Source organism: Citrus sinensis, chromosome 1 (assembly GCF_022201045.2).
Source record: "Citrus sinensis cultivar Valencia sweet orange chromosome 1, DVS_A1.0, whole genome shotgun sequence".
Lineage (NCBI taxonomy): Eukaryota > Viridiplantae > Streptophyta > Magnoliopsida > Sapindales > Rutaceae > Citrus > Citrus sinensis.
Window position 1 is genome coordinate 622,116 of NC_068556.1, and position 18,888 is coordinate 641,003.

The 18,888-nt window shown below is 34.6% G+C and overlaps 1 long non-coding RNA gene and 1 pseudogene across 1 annotated transcript; both read right to left on the minus strand.

The window, feature by feature from the left end:
* Window positions 1–419: 419 nt before the first annotated feature.
* On the minus strand, window positions 420–18,783 carry LOC102628449 (glutamate receptor 2.7-like; annotated as a pseudogene).
* Window positions 15,186–18,327, minus strand: LOC102609213 (uncharacterized). The gene is made up of 3 exons (XR_371154.4): window positions 17,450–18,327; window positions 17,128–17,191; window positions 15,186–16,089 (listed from the first exon to the last, which is right to left on the minus strand). It is a non-coding gene; the product is annotated as an uncharacterized LOC102609213 (long non-coding RNA).
* Window positions 18,784–18,888: the final 105 nt, after the last annotated feature.

Sequence of the window (18,888 nt, forward strand, 5' to 3'; positions counted from 1 at the left end):
GTTTTGGTCCGAATTAAAAAAAAATGAACCAATACCAAGGGAACCAACAAAACGAGTTGAACCGAAATCGCTCACCCCTGCTGGGTTTCTTAGCTGATATGTAGGGTTATATGCTCACAATGAATCCGTAAAATTTCCACCAATAGCAAGAGCACTGACGTGAATTTTTGTTATAATTCAATATAACAAAGCCAAGGGGTGCCAAGTACAACACTCGAGCTTCATTAATAGTTCTCTTTGTTTCAGTTACATACTATCTACTTCTAAACCAATGTAAATTATTTTTTCCCTGGATGTGCTTATTTTTTCAACTGTGTCTATGGTCCCAGTCCAGGTCTGAATTTCTTCCATTAGAACAGCCCTTCTAGAGACTAACTATCAATGTCCTATGATCTATAGCTATGTTATTTATCACTGCATTAGTTGTTTTCACGGACAACGTGGGGGCTTCTTGCCATTTCTTGACCTGCGCTAGTGAGCTCAACGGCAGACACTATCCCTCGAGGTGCTTGAGCTTGACTTTTTGGATTATGATTGGAATTACCATACTCAGTTCTTGGCGTTCCTTGCTCTTCATAGAACAAAAAGTGGGAATCTGCATGCTGTGAGTAGCTTGAAGGACTGGCTGGGTAGCGACTGTCTGGAGAGGCTTCAGTTGCACCCATACCATGAACTTGGATGCCACATTTGTCTTTGAAAGTATGTGCACTGAGGTCTCTTCAAACAAATATTTTGAGAAAAATGCGAATTCTTGACAACAATGATGATTCTGAATTCCTCAAGACATTCCTGTGCTGATGGACAAAAACAGCCAGGAATATTATGAGAGCTAAGATTGCAGCAATGCCAGCTATGAGAAACAGACCCCAGAAACTGTTAAGGCCAAGGCTGCGAGAAGACACAACGGTACTTGCATCTGGGCAGCTAGAATGTTTCTTGAACCATGCATCTTCAATTTCTTTCATTTTATCCCCTTCAGTCACATTTAAGATTGCCTTCGAAACATCATGTACTAGAGGGGAATGTAATGGGAAGACCTGCAAATCACCAAACAAAAGAAAATCAGCATGAGAAATTAAGAAAAGATTGCAATTGATGTGCTTTTGCTTAATTGAGAAAGCACGACAGCTTAAGTGTTTGACGAATGCCCTCTTTTACTGGCAGTTGATGTTTATCAACCACCCATCCATCCATTCTTGGTAGTTAGACATTTGATTACAAATAGCTATGGACTAAACTTAAAAACCATGACGCAAGAAGAAAGTTCGAGAACTTACAAAACCAAACCCAGCTGTTTTAAATTTTGGTTCAATCATGGTATATTTGGAGCAATGTTGTCCAATAAGCAACTTCATGTAGGGAATTTCATCTAATGCTGCTGCAATGCCGCCATTTGCACTGCCTTTTTGGAAAAGTTCATGACAATCTTCAGGAGAATTATACACTACAAGTTTCCTCTCATCAAAGCCTAATTGTTTCAGGATTCCAAGAACAAAGGACCCCTTGTGGTAGCCAACATTGTCCCCTCTTTATCAGCATTTTGACGTCAGTAATTGTTGGCTGCAGTTGCTGCACTGTAAGTAGCGAAGTCAAGCTAGCTGTGTAGCTTTGAGTGAGAATGAGTACAACAAAACACCATACAATCACCACAAATCTGGCCAAGTTGCTTATCACTCTCTCCCCTGTATACGTAAAAGTTAAAGAAAAAATGTCAATGTGATGCCTTGCATGGTGAATGTGAATGCGTTAGTATCTAATAGAAGTCAAGAAAGTTGATGGGATATTTATTACTTTGTGAAAAGACCATTGTTGAGAATGAGAACCAGAAGCTTGTGCCAACTTGATGCTTAGCAGGGCCACGAAAATCGTCATTTATTCTGTGTTCAAAAACCCACACTACAAATCCAATGAAAATGAAAAAACAGCCACTTGTCACCCAAAGGTCCCATGTTAATGGCTGCAAGAACACCCATGCATTTCTCTTCTTGTTATCTTTGATGGGCACAATCATGGATACACTCCAGATTCTGTATAAGGCAGTGTGAAACCGACATAATTTGATCTATTAAACACAATTGTTATATCTCCCACCACAGCATCAAATTCCTGTTCAAAATCACCCAAAAAAAATGTAACCGGCTTTTACGTTACATAATTAAGATGTGACTAGTACTATTCTAAATTTCTAATTAGCATTACGAGATGAATTTTTTACCCCGAGAAATACTTGGTAGATCAAATCATTGTATGAACCTGAACTGCTGCCATCAGGCTGTCCGTAGGGGACAAAATCATAAGCGACAGCATATGGCAATTCCGGAATTACAGCTTTGAACACATCTATACAATATCCAGTAACAGAAGTTTGTTCTTGAGTTTTTGGATCAATTGTCACGTTAACAAAATCACTGAAGCCTTTCTTTACGGGCACTCCAATGCGTAGCTCTTCTCATTTGTAGGAACCTCCCATCCCTTTGGATCAGAAGTAGAATCCCCTGGCCATATGATAGGTTTAAATTTGGATTTTGTAGTCGAATTTGAACTCAGTTTCTGTGTTAGTCCTTTTTCTGGTGTCCAAAATCCAACCCCTCTTGCTCCATTATTGACATTAATAATCTCAAAAGCTGAAGACTGTAACTGCCCATCAACAAAAATGTAGTCCCCTGTAAGCCCTTTGAATCTTGTACTTGATAAAGCTTGGAGAAGTTTTGGACCATTCTGAGAGATACCAAAAGCTTCAAGATCAGTTGCATTGCTAGAAACATTAATCTTATCAAAGCCAAAACTTGTGATACCGGCTTTCTCAACTGCCTCCGCCAGTGCCCTTGTAGCATCATAAGCTAATAACCCAATAATGTTCAATTCAGCATCAAAAAGAGACGGATTCTCCTTCAAAAATTCCTTTTCCATCGAACTCCAAAATTTTCGAGTGCCTTTGTTTTCGGAACATAAGGTCTCACATCTATCACTCCTTGCATTGAATCAATCACTGAAGGCTCCAATGTTCTTAACAAATTTGTCATGCCATCGGTCATGATCCACACACAGCCTTTATTCATCAAACCAATTTCGTTTGCTTTTTCAAAAATCCTAGAGCCAAGGGAAGGCAACTTATGCACAATGAACACTCTGGTTTGCATTGTGAATAGTTTGTAGAGCTCTTTTTCAATTTGATCGTCAGTAGCCAAAGGAGAAATGACACTTCTATATGGCACCCGAGTGTCAATGGCATGAAGGGCGTCAGTAAGAGAAGGAATCATTGCTTCTCCGTATTGATTGTCTACATAAATGGGCACAGCTTCACTCCAACCAAAGGCTTTGATTATTGCAGTTATGGCACCAACTTGAGATGAGTCATTTAGGGCACCTCTAAAGAAGTATGGACTCCTAATGGAAGTAAGCGAAGGACTTGTTGCGGAAAATGACAAAATGGGTACTTGTGATTTGTTGCCTGGTTGAATTATAAAGTTGGTCGGCATGGAATCTTCTGGACCCAGTATGACTCGCACTTGTGCATTGTTTAGCAAGTCCAGAGCTATGAATTGACCATAGAAAATTGCGATTCACTTTTCATACCAAAAAAAATCTAGAACGAAAGTTATGTAAAATTACTTGCAAATTCCCGCGCCCTTACAGAACATTATTTTACACAGTTTTTTTTTTTGGGTTAAAGCCATATGCTACATCACTCGAAATACAAACTCTGTACACGTAACGTCATTATATTAAGGACAATTTTTGTTCAGTTATATTGTAAAGCTCTGTGCTTTTGCCCGAAAGAGAAGCATTTCGTCAAGACTTATAATTTGGCTTCCATCTTGAATAAGAAATCTTCGTGTACAGGCAAATTAAAAGCTACGAAATCGAAATTTCAGATAAAACTCTGCATGTTTGGATGCTAGGATTAAATATAGGATTGGATTAATTTTGGGAATAAATATTTATCTCATGTTTGGCAAGCTTAGTTGGATTAGATTAAGGGGACTAAATTTGAATTTAATATTAAAATCATAGGACTAATAATACTGATTTACATATGAGTTTAGATGGGATAAGATTTAAAGAAAAAAATTGTCCATTCATGAGACTTTCATTTATATCATTTTTTTATTTACACCTAATATTAACTAATTAATTAATTTTTTATTTATGATTTACTTAAATTTTATTTTTATTTATTATCTATGAATTAATTAAATTGGTAACTTCTACTAACTCTTGAGATTTAGTTTTTCATTACTTTTATATTTAATAATTTATCAATAAAATTAATTATTTAATAATTTATTGCATTATTTGATTGTACTAAATTTAATAATCACTAATATAATATTAAAAATAATCATGAAGTAATAATACCATTAATTAATTGATTTTAGATAATATTTTTATATGTTTTATAAAAATTAATGAAATATTTAGATTGTTTTATGCATTTTTATTTTATTATTATATTATGACTACCCACTAACTTATTTAAAATATATTTAATTTTCTTACTAATTAATTTTTAAATTTATTTTAATTGTCGTTATAAAATTTCATGAATAATTGATATTTATATTTAAATATCAACTTAAATGCTATTTCATATTATCTAAATATAATTTAACATAGTCTAATTCGATATTGTACCAAACATAAAACTATATAATATAATCTAGTTTAATCTAATCTAACTTAATCCAGTCCAATCCTATTAATTAGTCTAATCCAATCCTGCATGCCAAACACAGCTCAAAGTGGTATGGCTTATGAGTTGTGAGTTATGCACTGGGATCTCTCCTCTCCTCTATTTATATATATATATATATATATATATATAAAATTCTTCTTCAGTGGTGGCACTTTCATTTTTTTTGTGTGGACAATTGTTAAATGGTGTAGTTTAATAGAGTCATTATATATATGCTATTAAACTACATGATTTAACAGCGTGTCCGCATTTAAAAAAAAATGAGGGCACCCACACTAGAGTGTGTGTGTGCTTGCACGCATGCGTGTATAATAATAATTATCTAGTGAGGGCATCTTCATTTTAACAAAGTGAGAATGCCCTCATTAGCGAAGGACTATACATACATACATACAGAACATATATACATATGTACATATACAAATACATACATACATACATGCATGCATGCATGCGTGTGTGTGTGTGTGTGTGTGTATTATTAGAAATTTTATAATTTTCATGTATAACTAACCTCACATTTACTGGAATTGTTGTGTTTTTTGACGTGGCTGTGTTAGTCAAGAAGAATAAGATCATCAGAGGAATCAGAAAGATGGGAAAGAGGAAAAACTTTTTGTTGGGTTGTTTAGTCTCATCATTTTGAAGCTTATTTTAGTAATAGCTACGGTTTTGATATTTTGATGATGGAGTCATGGAGTGCTTTTGCTCTTATATAGTGTTAAAAGATTTGAAAAGTATGAATTACACAATTCATGCCGTTTAGAATAAGTACTTGACTCTGCATGGAAAGTATACCTTAATAGAAACAGGAGGAAAGTTCTTTTGGAGACTTTCGTTACATGGAAATTTTATCACATACACCTCCTAACGTATTTTGCACTTTAGCAGCAAAGCTTTGGCCTTTTGGATGCTCTCGATGCATTTCACCCAAGTCACTGGGAAAAATGATCAAATTTTTTTTTTTTTTTAATGATTGAAATCCGTATTGAATTTAAAAATTCATTGAAATTCTCTGGTGTTAAAATTAATTTTGTCTTTCAAAAATTTAATCCGCCAATTTTTCAACAAAACATACATTTATCAGATTTTCAAAAACCAAATTGTTCTTAGAGAAAGTAATTCGGTCATTAAAACTTTAACACTAAGGAGTTTCAAAGGATTTTAAAAACAGGAGGCGAATTTCGATCATTTCCACCACTGAATTTCTACCTCATATATAAATTAATTTATTACTGATTGAGAAGTGCAAATGAAAAAAATCTAAAAAGATTCAGTGCACTAAAAGTAGATAAGAAAAAAAAAACTAGAAGTCAAATTTTGGCACACATGAAATTACTGTTAACTAATTTTGTAAGGATTGGTAGCAATCTAAATTCGAGAGATCGGTTTGGTTTTAGAAAGCATTTTTTGTTTGGTGTGCGTGCTTGTGGGTGTAAATACATAATACACTTATAAATTTGTTACACTCTTCAGATAATATAAAATATGGGGTCTATTAAAAGTCTGAATTGAAACTCTTAACATAGATTAAAATCTACACCATATAAATGCGAGATCTACCCTATATCAAAGACGTATATCTACTCTCTTCAATTTAGTATTTAACTATTTATATCCAATACTTGTACAAATAAATAGTCAGCCTCTTCCATCTAATACTATTATTTATAGAGCAGTGTTATACATTCTAATTTTTTTATCCCAAAAAATTTAGAATGTATAACACTGCTCTATAAATAATAGTATTAGATGGAAGAGGCTGACTATTTATTTAATTATGTCAAATGATGTGACATTCATCAATTGGTTGGTAAGATAATACAATTAATTTACTTGGATCTTGTCAAAATTATCAACCACTCAATTAATGACACATTATTTGAATCAAATTTGGGATAAAAGAATTTGAGACGTGTATTTTTATTCTCATTTATATTTCATTATGACTTTCCATGTTAAAAAATTAGCATAGCATAAGATAAAATAAAAATCGACTTGGGACAATCTCGAAACCATAAGCTATGATTCGTCGGAAATTTCTTATTAGGAGTACTAGGACATATCTGAGTCTGATCTCAATTTTGTCTCATTAATTTAATTTCATCATCTATCATTTACCTTGGCCAAATAATCAAAACCATTTACTCATCCGACTTGTTACGACGTATCAAAAACACAAAATCAGAATCCCCAAAATTCTTCAATATTCGTGAACTTGTGAAAGTCAGCATCAAGATAATATTAAAGAGATATTTTCTTAAATTAAGCTACTACTATAATTAATCAAGTAATACAAGGTTATATTCTTTTGTTCTCTAGTGGAACATTTTTTAATGGGTTTACGTGCGCGCAACACTTAACCACAAAAACACAGTTTCACCTTGAGGAAGCATCCGTTATTTTGTTATTTTAATATCAAATTCTTGATCAAGCAATGTGTTTTACGTAATATATCAAGCTTATTGACTTACAAACATTATTTAATTCACAAGGCATTAGCTAGGGTTTACATATATATAGATACACACACACACACAAAATCATTCTCAGGTGCGGACGCCTGTAATTTTTTTTAATGCAGACACATTTTAAACTGTGCGGTTTAAAAGAGTTAGTTATTAAATAAACTATAAAATTGTGCAGTTTTAAAGTATTAAAAACTAACTGTCTTAAACTCCGCGGTTTTAAAGTGTGTTCGCATGAAAAAAAAAAATGAGAAGCCTACATTAGAGAATGACTATATATACATATATTATATAAAGGTCGCAAGTGATAAGAATCAATTTCAAATCAACCACAATCAAGACAATGACAGCAAGGCAATCATGAACTCTACAAAAGGAAGGAATAAATTTTCCAGCCAAAGGCTTACCAAGTTCAAGACTTGACAACAACGACTAGTATTAGTTTTAGCCTAAACTTTCTCAAATCACAATCTTCATGGATATAATAGGAAACTCTCCTATGTCAAACCATAACATAGTCCTAAAATACCTCCTTATCTTTGTATAAATTGTATAGGATCATGTAAAGAAAAGAAGTGAAGAAGAAATAATATTTTCCTTCAACTATTTAAGCTATATCAAATTATCTTTTATGGTATCAGAGCAGATGGCTGACAATTTTGCAGAACCAAAACTCACCATTCAATCCTTTCGTTAATGTGCTAGTTTTGTTTCTATTAAACTCACATCAAATAATTATCTTCTATGGAAGTCTCAAGTCCTTCCTTTAATCAAAAGCCTTGAAATGGAGCATCACATTGCAAAAGACAAGACTCCAACGAAGATGGTTACGCAAGATGGGAAAGAAATAATAAATCCGGAATTTATCCAATGGATGAATAATGATGGATTATTGATGACATGGCTTAGAGGGATGATGGTTGAAGATTTTCTCAGCTTGATTGTAGAAGGTCAAACCGCTTGTGAAGTATGGCTCTCCATTGAAGAGCAGATGCTTCCAGCCACCAAGGAACAAGAATCTTGGTTGAAGGATAGCCTCTACTCGCTTAAAAAGGGAAATACCAAGCTCGAAGAATTTCTTAAGAAATTCAAATCATTGTGCGACAACTTGACAGCAATTGGGAAACCAATTTCTGATGAAGACAAAGTCTTCCAACTTGCATGATCCTTGGGGCCTAAGTACGCGGATTTCAAGACTGCCATGCTAACTAAGCCTCCATATCCAACTTTAAAGCAATTCATCCTTGCCCTTCAAAATCATGAACAAACCATAATGGTACAAAAACAAGAAGATGTTACGCTTGTTAATCAAAATCAGGCATTCTTTGGTGCTAGAGGAAGGGGAAGAAACCAAAGAGGAGGTAGAAACGGTGGTCGTGGAAGAGGTTTTGTGCAAAATGGTGGGGGCCCAAACAAAAATGGAAGCCATTCATATCAAAACGAAAACAAAGTCATTAATTCTCGAAAAAGACAAACTGCCTCAAATTCTCAAACTGCTCCAAAAAGCAATGCCAACCATCAAGAAAAAGAAGACATCATTATTTGCCAAATATGTGGACAAGAGGGCCACAGTGCTGCCGTACGTTGGAGCCGATATGAATATCTAGATCAAGAAGAAGTGCCATAAGCCCTTGCTGCGATGAACTTCAATGAATCAAACGATCAACATTTGTATGTGGACTCGGGGGCTTCTGTACACATGGTCAATGATCCAGGTAAACTCGACAAAATTTTTAGTTATAAAGGCCATGATAAGATTTTTGTAGGTAACAGACAAAAACTTGATATATCACATATTGGAAATATTTCTATAAAAACTAAATATGGCCCTTTATTACTAAAAGATGTACTTGTTGTCCCTCAATTGAAAAGGAATTTACTATCTATGGCACAACTTACTAATGATTTTCCTTGTTCTCTTGAATTTGATGCTAACAACTTTATTGTCAAGAATAAACAGAACAGGTGCTAGCGAAAGGCAATAGAAGCGACAATCTCTATGTTTTGGAGGAAAGCAATCAGAAAGCATTAAATGCAATAAAAGGAAATTTTGATACAATAGAACTTTGGCACAAACGGCTTGGACATCCAAGTCTTGAAGTTTTACGTATTTTAAAATCAAGGAATGAGATCAACTTTTCTAGTTGGAATAAAATACCTAGTATTTGTGCTTCATGTCAATTAGAAAAAGTTGTAAACTTCCATTTAATTTGTCTAATAAAATATCAAAATTTCCGTTACAAAAAGTTCATTGTGATTTGTGGGGTCCTGCCCCAGTTAATTCCAATCAAAACTTTAGATTTTATGTGCTTTTTATTGATGATTGCATTAGATTCTCATGGTTATTTCCTTTAAAACGAAAATCTGACTTCTTTGATTGTTTTTTAAGGTTTCAGCGTCAAGTGGAGAATCAATTGGAAAGGAAAATCAAAATTTTCCAATGTGATGGGGGTGGTGAATTTAATTAAAAAATATTTATTGACCATCTGCAGATTTGCGGTATTACAAGACAGATTTCATGCCCTTACACACCACAGCAAAATGGAGTGGCAGAGAGAAAACATCGGCATATTTCAGAGACGGCAATGACATTAATGTTCCAAGCTTAAATACCTTTGACTCTTTGGGTTGAAGTATTATGACAGCCACATATTTAATTAATCTCATGCCTCTCTCTACTGTTTTTATGAAATCTCCTTATGAAAAGCTTTTCAAAAAGGCTCCTAATTACAAGCAATTAAGAATTTTTGGATGCATGTGTTTCCCTTATTTAAGGGATTACAATAAAAATAAATTTGACAAAAAATCTCTTCCATGCGTTTTCCTTGGGTACAGCCCCATACATAAGGGCTATCCTTGTTTGGATCCGGACACAAAACGTGTCTATATAACTAGACATGTGAAATTTGATGAAAGTGTATTTCCTTTTGCTGAATTATCTCATTTAATGAATTTGCAGGAAAAACTTAACAATGAAGAATATCCTAGCAGTGAAGAAAACAATTTGATGCAAGACAATTTGATGCCATCAAATTCTTCATCTTTACTTCCACGATGTTGCTTAGAGTCATGTGAAAGGCCCACAATTGTTGAAAACATGGACATTTCAGAAGTTGTGACGACGCCAAAGTTACCATCTGGAGCTGAAAAAGGCAACTCTAAAGGCAATAACAGCTCTGACGATACTGGAGAAAATGTCTCCAACACTAGCAAAGAAATTGTAATACAGCCAATAGCCATGCCAACTCAACCCCAAAATTTGATTAAAATTACCAACCATGACTTCCCTGATATATCTAATTGACTTTCCATTGAATTATCAATTCAACCTGTGAATGCATTATCCCAAACAAAAGCCACCACAAACAATCAGCATGTGACCTTAACCGAAACAATTACAAATACACACCTAATGGTCACCCGTCATAAGTTAAAAAATAACCCTAGTTTAGCATTGCAAACATTTATTACTACTGAGCCAAAAACATTGAAAAGTGCACTCAAATATCCTCAGTGGGTTACTGCAATGAATGAAGAACTTCAAGCCTTAAATCAAAATAACACATGGACTCTTGTTCTTAGACCAAAAAACGCAAATATTATTGGGTCCAAGTGGGTGTATTGAATTAAGTACACAGATACGAGAGCCATTGAAAGATTCAAAGCATGGCTTGCTGCAAAAGGGTTTACACAAGTTCCTGGAATTGACTATGAAGAAACCTTTAGTCCAGTCATCAAGCACACAACAATTAGACTTGTCTTATCCCTTGCCGTGAATCTCAACTGGTCAATGAAACAACTTGACGTGAGAAATGCATTTCTTCATGGCCATTTAAATGAAACGGGGTACATGGAGCAGCCACCAAGTTTTATCAATCCTAAACTACCATTGCATGTATGCAAATTGAAAAAATCACTCTACGAGCTTAAACAAGCCCCGCGAGCATGGTTTGATTGCTTGTGTCGTGCACTTCTTAATCTTGGCTTCCAAAATAGCAAGGCTGATACTTCCCTATTCATACTACATTTTGAATCTAATATTGTTTTATTATTGGTTTATGTTGATGATGTGATAATAACGGGCAATAATAGCAAAATAATTCAACACATCATTCATACTCTTAGTTCTCAATTTTCCTTAAAAGATCTTGGCTCATTAAATTATTTCTTAGGTATTGAAATCAAGAAATTTAAACAAGGTATCTTTCTTTCGCAGGCCAAATACGCAAGGGATTTACTTGACAATGTTAAAATTGGCTGCATCTAGGAGCTTTGACAAGAATGGTTGGCATGGCTACATCTAGAAGCTTTGACAAGAGTGGTTGGCACTTGGTTTTGAATTCTAGATGCCGTAATGTTTGGTATTAGAAAAGAAAAATTCAAAGTTTGAAATTTGTAAGTTGTATGGCTTGAGGTTTTGGCCACGTGTTTGACATTTGAGACAAAGTTTTGCCTATAAATACAAGCTCTCAATTTAGAGCTTGTATCCAATTCCATTCAGAGAGCAATTTAGGGAGTTGAGAGAGAGTTCAAGAGCTTGCATTTATAAGCTCTTGTTACAGTGATTGAGAGAGTTTGGGTGTATTGGGGTTTTGGGAAGTGAGTTAAAATACTACAATACTTGTAACTTCTTTTCACTAGTAAAATATTTCATTCTATCTTCGCCCGTGGATGTAGGCTAAAAGCCGAACCACGTAATTTCTGGTGTCCTCTATTGTGCTTGTTCTTTATTTTATTTCCAATTTTATTTTAGCTGCGGTCCTGCTTCACCCACCAATTTCCTAACAGACAAAACAAAGATGCAAGATAGTACAACTATTGCCACACCAATGGCTGTGAAAGAGGTACAATGATTTGATGATGCACAACCCGTCAATGCGACTGAGTATCGACAAATAGTGGGAAGCCTTTAATACCTCACTTTTACCAAACCAGATATCACACGTCCAGTCAACAAAGTGTGTCAAAAATTCCAACAACCAACGAAGGCTGATCTTCGAGCTGTCAAACGGATATTGCAGTACCTCAAAGGGACACTTAACTTTAGACTTCGCTATTTGAAACAAAGTTCCTTGCACTTTATGGGTTCTCAGATTCAGATTGGGCGGGTTGCCCTTTAACTCGACGAAATACTAGTGCCTTCTGCATTTACCTTGGATCAAATTATATCTCATGGGGTTTAAAAAAGCAAACCACCGTTGCTCGTTCGAGTGCAGAAGCTGAATATCGTTGCATGGCATCTACGGCAGTCGAACTCACTTGGCTTACGTACATATTCAAAGAGATTGGCATAAACCTGATAAAGCCTCCAGTTCTTATTTGTGACAATATCAGCTCCCTCCATATGTCAAAAAATCTTGTTTTCCATGCACGGACCAAGCACATTGAGCTTGATTATCATTTTGTTCGTGAAAAAGTAACAAGTGGATTACTCAACACAAGATATATTCCATCATCACAGCAAACGACATATTTATTCACTAAACCATTGTCCAAAGCATTGTTCTCAAAATTTCTGCACAAACTTGGAATACACCCCGTGGCAATTCCTAGTTTGAAGGGGGTTGATAAGAATCAATTTCAAATCAACCACAATCAAGACAATGACAGCAAGGCAATCATGAACTCTACAAAAGGAAAGAATAAAGTTTACAGCTAAAGGCTTACCAAGTTCAATACTTGACAACAACGGCTAGTATTAGTTTTAGCCTAAACTTTCTCAAATCACAATCTTCGTGGATATAATAGGAAACTCTCCTATGTCAAGCTATAACATAGTCCTAAAATACCGCCTTATCTTTGTATAAATTGTATATGATCATGTAAAGAAAAGAAGTGAAGAAGAAATAATATTTTCCTTCAGCTATTTAATCTATATCAAATTATCTTTTAGTAGGTACATAACTAAATATGCTACTGAAATCTCCATCATCAGATTCTAATATTTTATTTTGAATATATAATATAATATATAACACATCAGTTCTACCAACAATAATTAGTTAAACTAAATGAAGGTAGCTGCAGAATATTTGGTGAATATACAATCACTAAGAAAATTTAAAAATTTCTTGATAACGTTGCTTTGAACACTTTATTTCTAATTAGCGGTTCTCTCTCTCTCTCTCTCTCTCTCCATATATGTACATATGGCGCCCGATATATTTGAAAAATGTTCAATCATGTTGCCAACTAACTAATTGTATCCTTTTTAAAAAATTATTATTATTATTATTATTGTTTTGGAAAAAAACACTTAAACCTTCAAAGCGTAAACTCTTAATATTTCACGAATTAACATACAAAGTTTTTCAAAGTTTCGGTCATTGTGATCACCATTGTGCATGCTTCTTCTCAGCCTTGATTCTTTGTTGACCCCCCCCCCACCCCCCCCCCATAAAATGACTTTAACCTCATGTAGATTTTAAAAAAGATAAATTTTTATTTACTCCTTATATTTGAGCTAAGCGTGTGTTTAGTCCCTATATTTAGGAAAAAAAAATTACCTCAAAACACTCATACTATTAATATGTTATATTCCAACCCTTATTTTTTCTTTCCTTTTACAATAATAAACTTACAATAATATTCTTGGGATATTAACAAAAAGAAAAAAATAATAATTTATCAAATTAATCTTAAAAGTAACGTAAAAATTTGCACCTTTTTTTTATATTATTACTTTATTTGTAGGATTCATTTTTGGTAAAACTAATTTTTTAAAAATAATTATTAGTAAGATTGTAAGGATATTAAACATTGCTTTAATTTGGCTGATATTAATTTATTTATAAATAATTATTAGTAAGATTATTGCACAAGTACAAAAAAAAACTCTTTCACACATATTTATTGGTTAATTTGCTAATTAACATTTTTATAGAAAAATTAATCAATATCAAGAATATTATTGAAAGGTTATTATTGTAAAAAAAAAAGTAAATGTAAGAATATAACATATTCAATTGTAGGGATATTTTGAGGTATTTTTTAAATATAAGAATTAAAGTATTAAGCACTTAAGTCAAGATATAAAAACTAAACGAGCATTTACTCTTTTGAAAAATAAAGTCTAATGGTAAATTTAATGTGCCCTAATAAATAAAAATATTGTCTGCATTCTCTCATAGAATGTTGAGAGTCTACCAACAAAAGCAAGCCTTAGGAGGAGTTTGAGTATCAAATTTTCCCTTTATCACATTATTCCTTTTTTTTCCAAAAAAAAAAGAAGTTGTCTACATAATTTCCCGAAGAAGTAGGCTTCTAATTAAGTTCGAACTAATCTCACACGTTATATTAATCTCAGAGAACGGACTTGAATTCAATGATGTCTCATTCAATTATTTTGGAAGATACGAATGAATTTAAAATTAGATGCATCAAAGTCTCAGTCATGGTCACAGTCCAGGTAATTTTCGTTTTGCTATTACTAACCGATCCAAGAAAACCATTAAGCTTTCAATGAAATTATAAAAATCGGGCCGTCACAAATCAAAAGTCACAACTCATGAACTCACAAACCAATAGCTTCTTGCGGGTACTAATTCACAATTTTTTTGTTTTTAATCATTTTCAAACTTGGAATGCGTAGGGTCGTGCTTGTGCAACCCAACATTGTATTTACAAAAACTCAAAGCCTATTAATTCTTACTCTGCTTATTCAACTTACCCCGTCTTGAACAATAAAACAAAAAGCCAATCGTAAAGAAAGGGGCAATAAACGATCCAATCATTCAATTATTTTTATTTTTATTTTTTGATAACAAAAAAATAATTGAATGAGACATCATTGAATTCAGGTCTCATTCAATTGCTTTGGACGATAAGAATGAATTTAAAATTAGATGCATCAAAGTCTCAGTCATGGTTACAGTCCAAGTAATTTTGGTTTTGCTATTACAAACCGATCCAATTAAACAATTAAGCTTTCAATCAAATTATAAAATTGGGCGGTCACAAGTCAAAAGTCACAACTCACAAACCAGTAGCTACTTGCGGGTAAAATTTCACAATTTTTTTTCTTCTTTTTAATCCTTTTTGAACTTGGAATGCGTAAGGTCGTGCTTATATAACCCAACATCGTATTTACAAAATTCAAAGGCTATAAAGTCTTATGCTGCTTATTCAACTTATCCTGTCTTGAACAATAAAACAGAAAGCCAATCGTAAAGAAAAGGGCAATAAACGAAGCAATGAAAGATTGCACACGTGATCTCAATCCTTTATCAGCTGGCTCCAAAGCAAGTGGAGGTATATCCACATTGCGTGGAAAAAATGGCGGGAATTGTAGGTCCAATGGCCCTAATGAAGGATTCGGACCGGAAGGAGGAGGCAAAGACATCCACCCGCCTCCTTTGCCTTGTACGGAGAGAAACCCCAGCAAATCATCATCATGAAGCTAGTGTACAGAAGCTCTCGTCCCACATGGCAAGGTGGAACCAGCATCACCAACATAGTCTGCGCTGAGCTCTGAATTCAAATGATAATGAAACGACCAGCCCCGAACCCCTATCGGGCGGGTCAATCTAATCTCATCAAAACGGACTTGATAATAATCTAATTAATAAGGATTCTGCCGAAAAATTCGGCAGAGTCTCCTTTATATATATAACACACTTAATCTACAAATATGTAAGACAAGCATTTTCAATATAATTCAATATACAACAAACTCCAGTGATCAACATCCTCAACCAAAATGCTGAGTTTTATATCTCCAAATTCTCAAAAGATAATATTACAACTAATATTAATATCTCAGTTTATTATTAATCCCAAAAGAATAATATAAAAAAATTATACAATCTCAGCAAGACGAGATAACCAAGATGTCCTAACAAAAACATCTATCTCTTCTAACACCACGTGGCCAAGACTCAAAATATATTTACAGTCGCTGGGTCGGTCTGGTGTACTTGCAACATCCTGGTGAGGGGGGAAAATATAATAAAAACGGGGTGAGTATAAAACTTAGTGAGATCAGTGAGTGGATAGTAGTTTTTGAAAATTAATTCTTACTTTAAAAGAAATAATCATATCATTTTCAAACACGATTTTATCAAACCATAAGCGAGAAACTAGTAATAAATCAATTAACATTTAAACCAGATTACTAACCATGAAAAGCATATATAACGATCATACGTAATAATCATGGAAATCATATCACAATATCATATAGAATACACAAGAATGAAAATCATCAATAAACAAGTACCTAGGAGAATAATCTTATCATATACAAACCTCAACGGACGGGCAATGACGTACTATATGGATATTGTCACACCCCAAAGCTACACGGATAGATAGGGAAATACTATCTCATATCTCATCATATATGTGCATGCATAATCTAGTCCTTAATTGACAAAAGCACCCAAGCACACGGCCCAAAGCCTCTGTGTGCACTCAGACGGGCCCCAAAGGCTTATATCTCATCTGTATCATCTATATCATCTGTATCTTAATATTTGTCTGTATCTCATATATGTATCTCTGTAATCATCATACCACATGCAAATGCACCCAAAAGGCAGAAATGCCCAAACACACGGCCCAAAGCCTCTATGTGTGTTCAGACAGGCCTCAAAGGCCTCTCATCTCATCTCATCTCATCTCATTTCATCTGTATCACTGTATCTGGAGGGGAAGGGTATTATCCAATGATTTTAAAAACAATCATTATACTCATGTTCATGTATATTCTAATCATACTTTAAATCATACATTTCTTTTCATTATCACATCTAAAACCCACTTTTCTCATCTTTAAAATACTATCATATTTCATTCAAAGTTGACACGGAAAACCATTGACCAAACATTTTAATATAATATCAACGTGTGAATAAAATCCATTTCGAGGAAATCATTAAATCACAACATTTAAAATACTTATTTCGCAAACATGCTTTACTATCATAATTAACTATGAAAATAGATTTTGTATATTCCACTCACAGTGACGGTGTTCACGCTCGGTTATCGTCCACATCCGTGGACCGGTTCTTGCTCGCGGATCCTCCTAAATCAAGGAAACGACATAATTATTTTCCGCAAATCGGAATTAGGACTAAATTTATGCAATAAACTCGAAACGAACATTTATTCATAATTTACAACTCCCGTGTCGATAAACTTACTAAAATGCCCTTGAATCTGTAAATCGTTAAAATACTCTAAAATCGTAAATCACCGAATTACCCTCGAAATTGTAATTACACCTAATCCTCAATTCTAGGAATTACTAAATTATCCACGGGCTTAGAAATTACAAAATTACCCTCAGAGTGTGAAATTACCGAAATGCCCTCGCCGGTCAACGGTCAACGGAATTTGGTCAACGCTGACCGGAAAGCTCAAGTCTGAAAGTTCTGGCCACACTAAGTCCAACGGTGGTGGTGGTGACCTCCCACGTGTGGCAATGGCTCTGGATGGAGCTCCCAAAGTCATAAGTCTTTCAACGGCCGATCAATGGCAAAACAATGTCCCCGGCGGCATTGGATGGTCGGAAATGGAAGAGGGAGTCGTGGGGAACAAAATCCAACTGGTGGTGTCACCCAAAACCGGCGAAAATCCCGGCGTAGCAAAGCGAAATAGTCGCGGGTGCTTTGGTCGCCGGCGTTCTAGTTGTTTTCAGTGGTGAGGATGGCAAGGGAACACTGGCCGGCTCCTAAGCTTCAGATTGGTACCAAGCTCGGCCGAAACGGTGGCGGAAAATGGAAGTTACGACTGGGTCAAGGTCGCAGGTTTCGGGTCGGGTTTTAGGGTCGGGTTGACAACTTCTCTCTCTCACTCTGTCACACGCGCATATGTTTCCCTTGTTTCCAGCTTATTCTTTTGCTTTTATTAACTTTTAACCGCCTCACTTTTATTCATCTTCACATATGTTACAGATACTCACCACCACTGCTTGACATTGAAATTCAGCTTCAACATCCGCAAATGCCACTTGCCATAAAATATCTCTAGAATCTGGAGGATAATACCATATCTCATAATCTGTCCTCGTTACATAAAGCAAATCTGCAGAACCATTCGCATAAATATGAAATTCTTCTTCATCGCACGGAAGCCCTGAGCCTAACGTAGATGCTGAATTATCTTACCCATGGCTGCAAATCGTTGTACCCGACTTGGCATCGACAAAGAACACGCTAGTTTTTTCATAGCCTAATAAAAGTGCACCGTCATCCCATACATTAATACATATGGCATCTTTCTCATAAACTCTTCAACATCTATAGAAGGTTTCTGCTAAACAAAAAAATCACACTAGCGTAATGCAAATATACAAACTTAACTTGCAGACAAAGTACATATGGTAGCAGAATGTGGCAAATGACAAGATGTGTTCTTAGTTAGTCATAAATAATAAACTGACAAAGTCAGCAACTCTCACTCACGAAAATTAATAAAATAATAGGTGTAACAATTTGCAGGGATACCTATTAATAAACTAATAGGTGTAACAATAAGCCTGGTTTTGTAATGAGAAATGGAGTTATAAAAATCTGAAAGGCTCATGTTAATGCAACTCAAAGCTAGCTTCTCAACTTCTCCATTTATGTTAAGAACCAACCCCACATTAACTGGAACTGTTGTGCTCTGAGACATGGCTGTGTTAGTGAAGAAGGATAAACTTAGGTTGAAGAAAAGAGAGGAGAGGAAAAGAGTGGAATGAAGAGGAAGGGAGAAGAAAAGAATAGAGAAAAGTAGTGC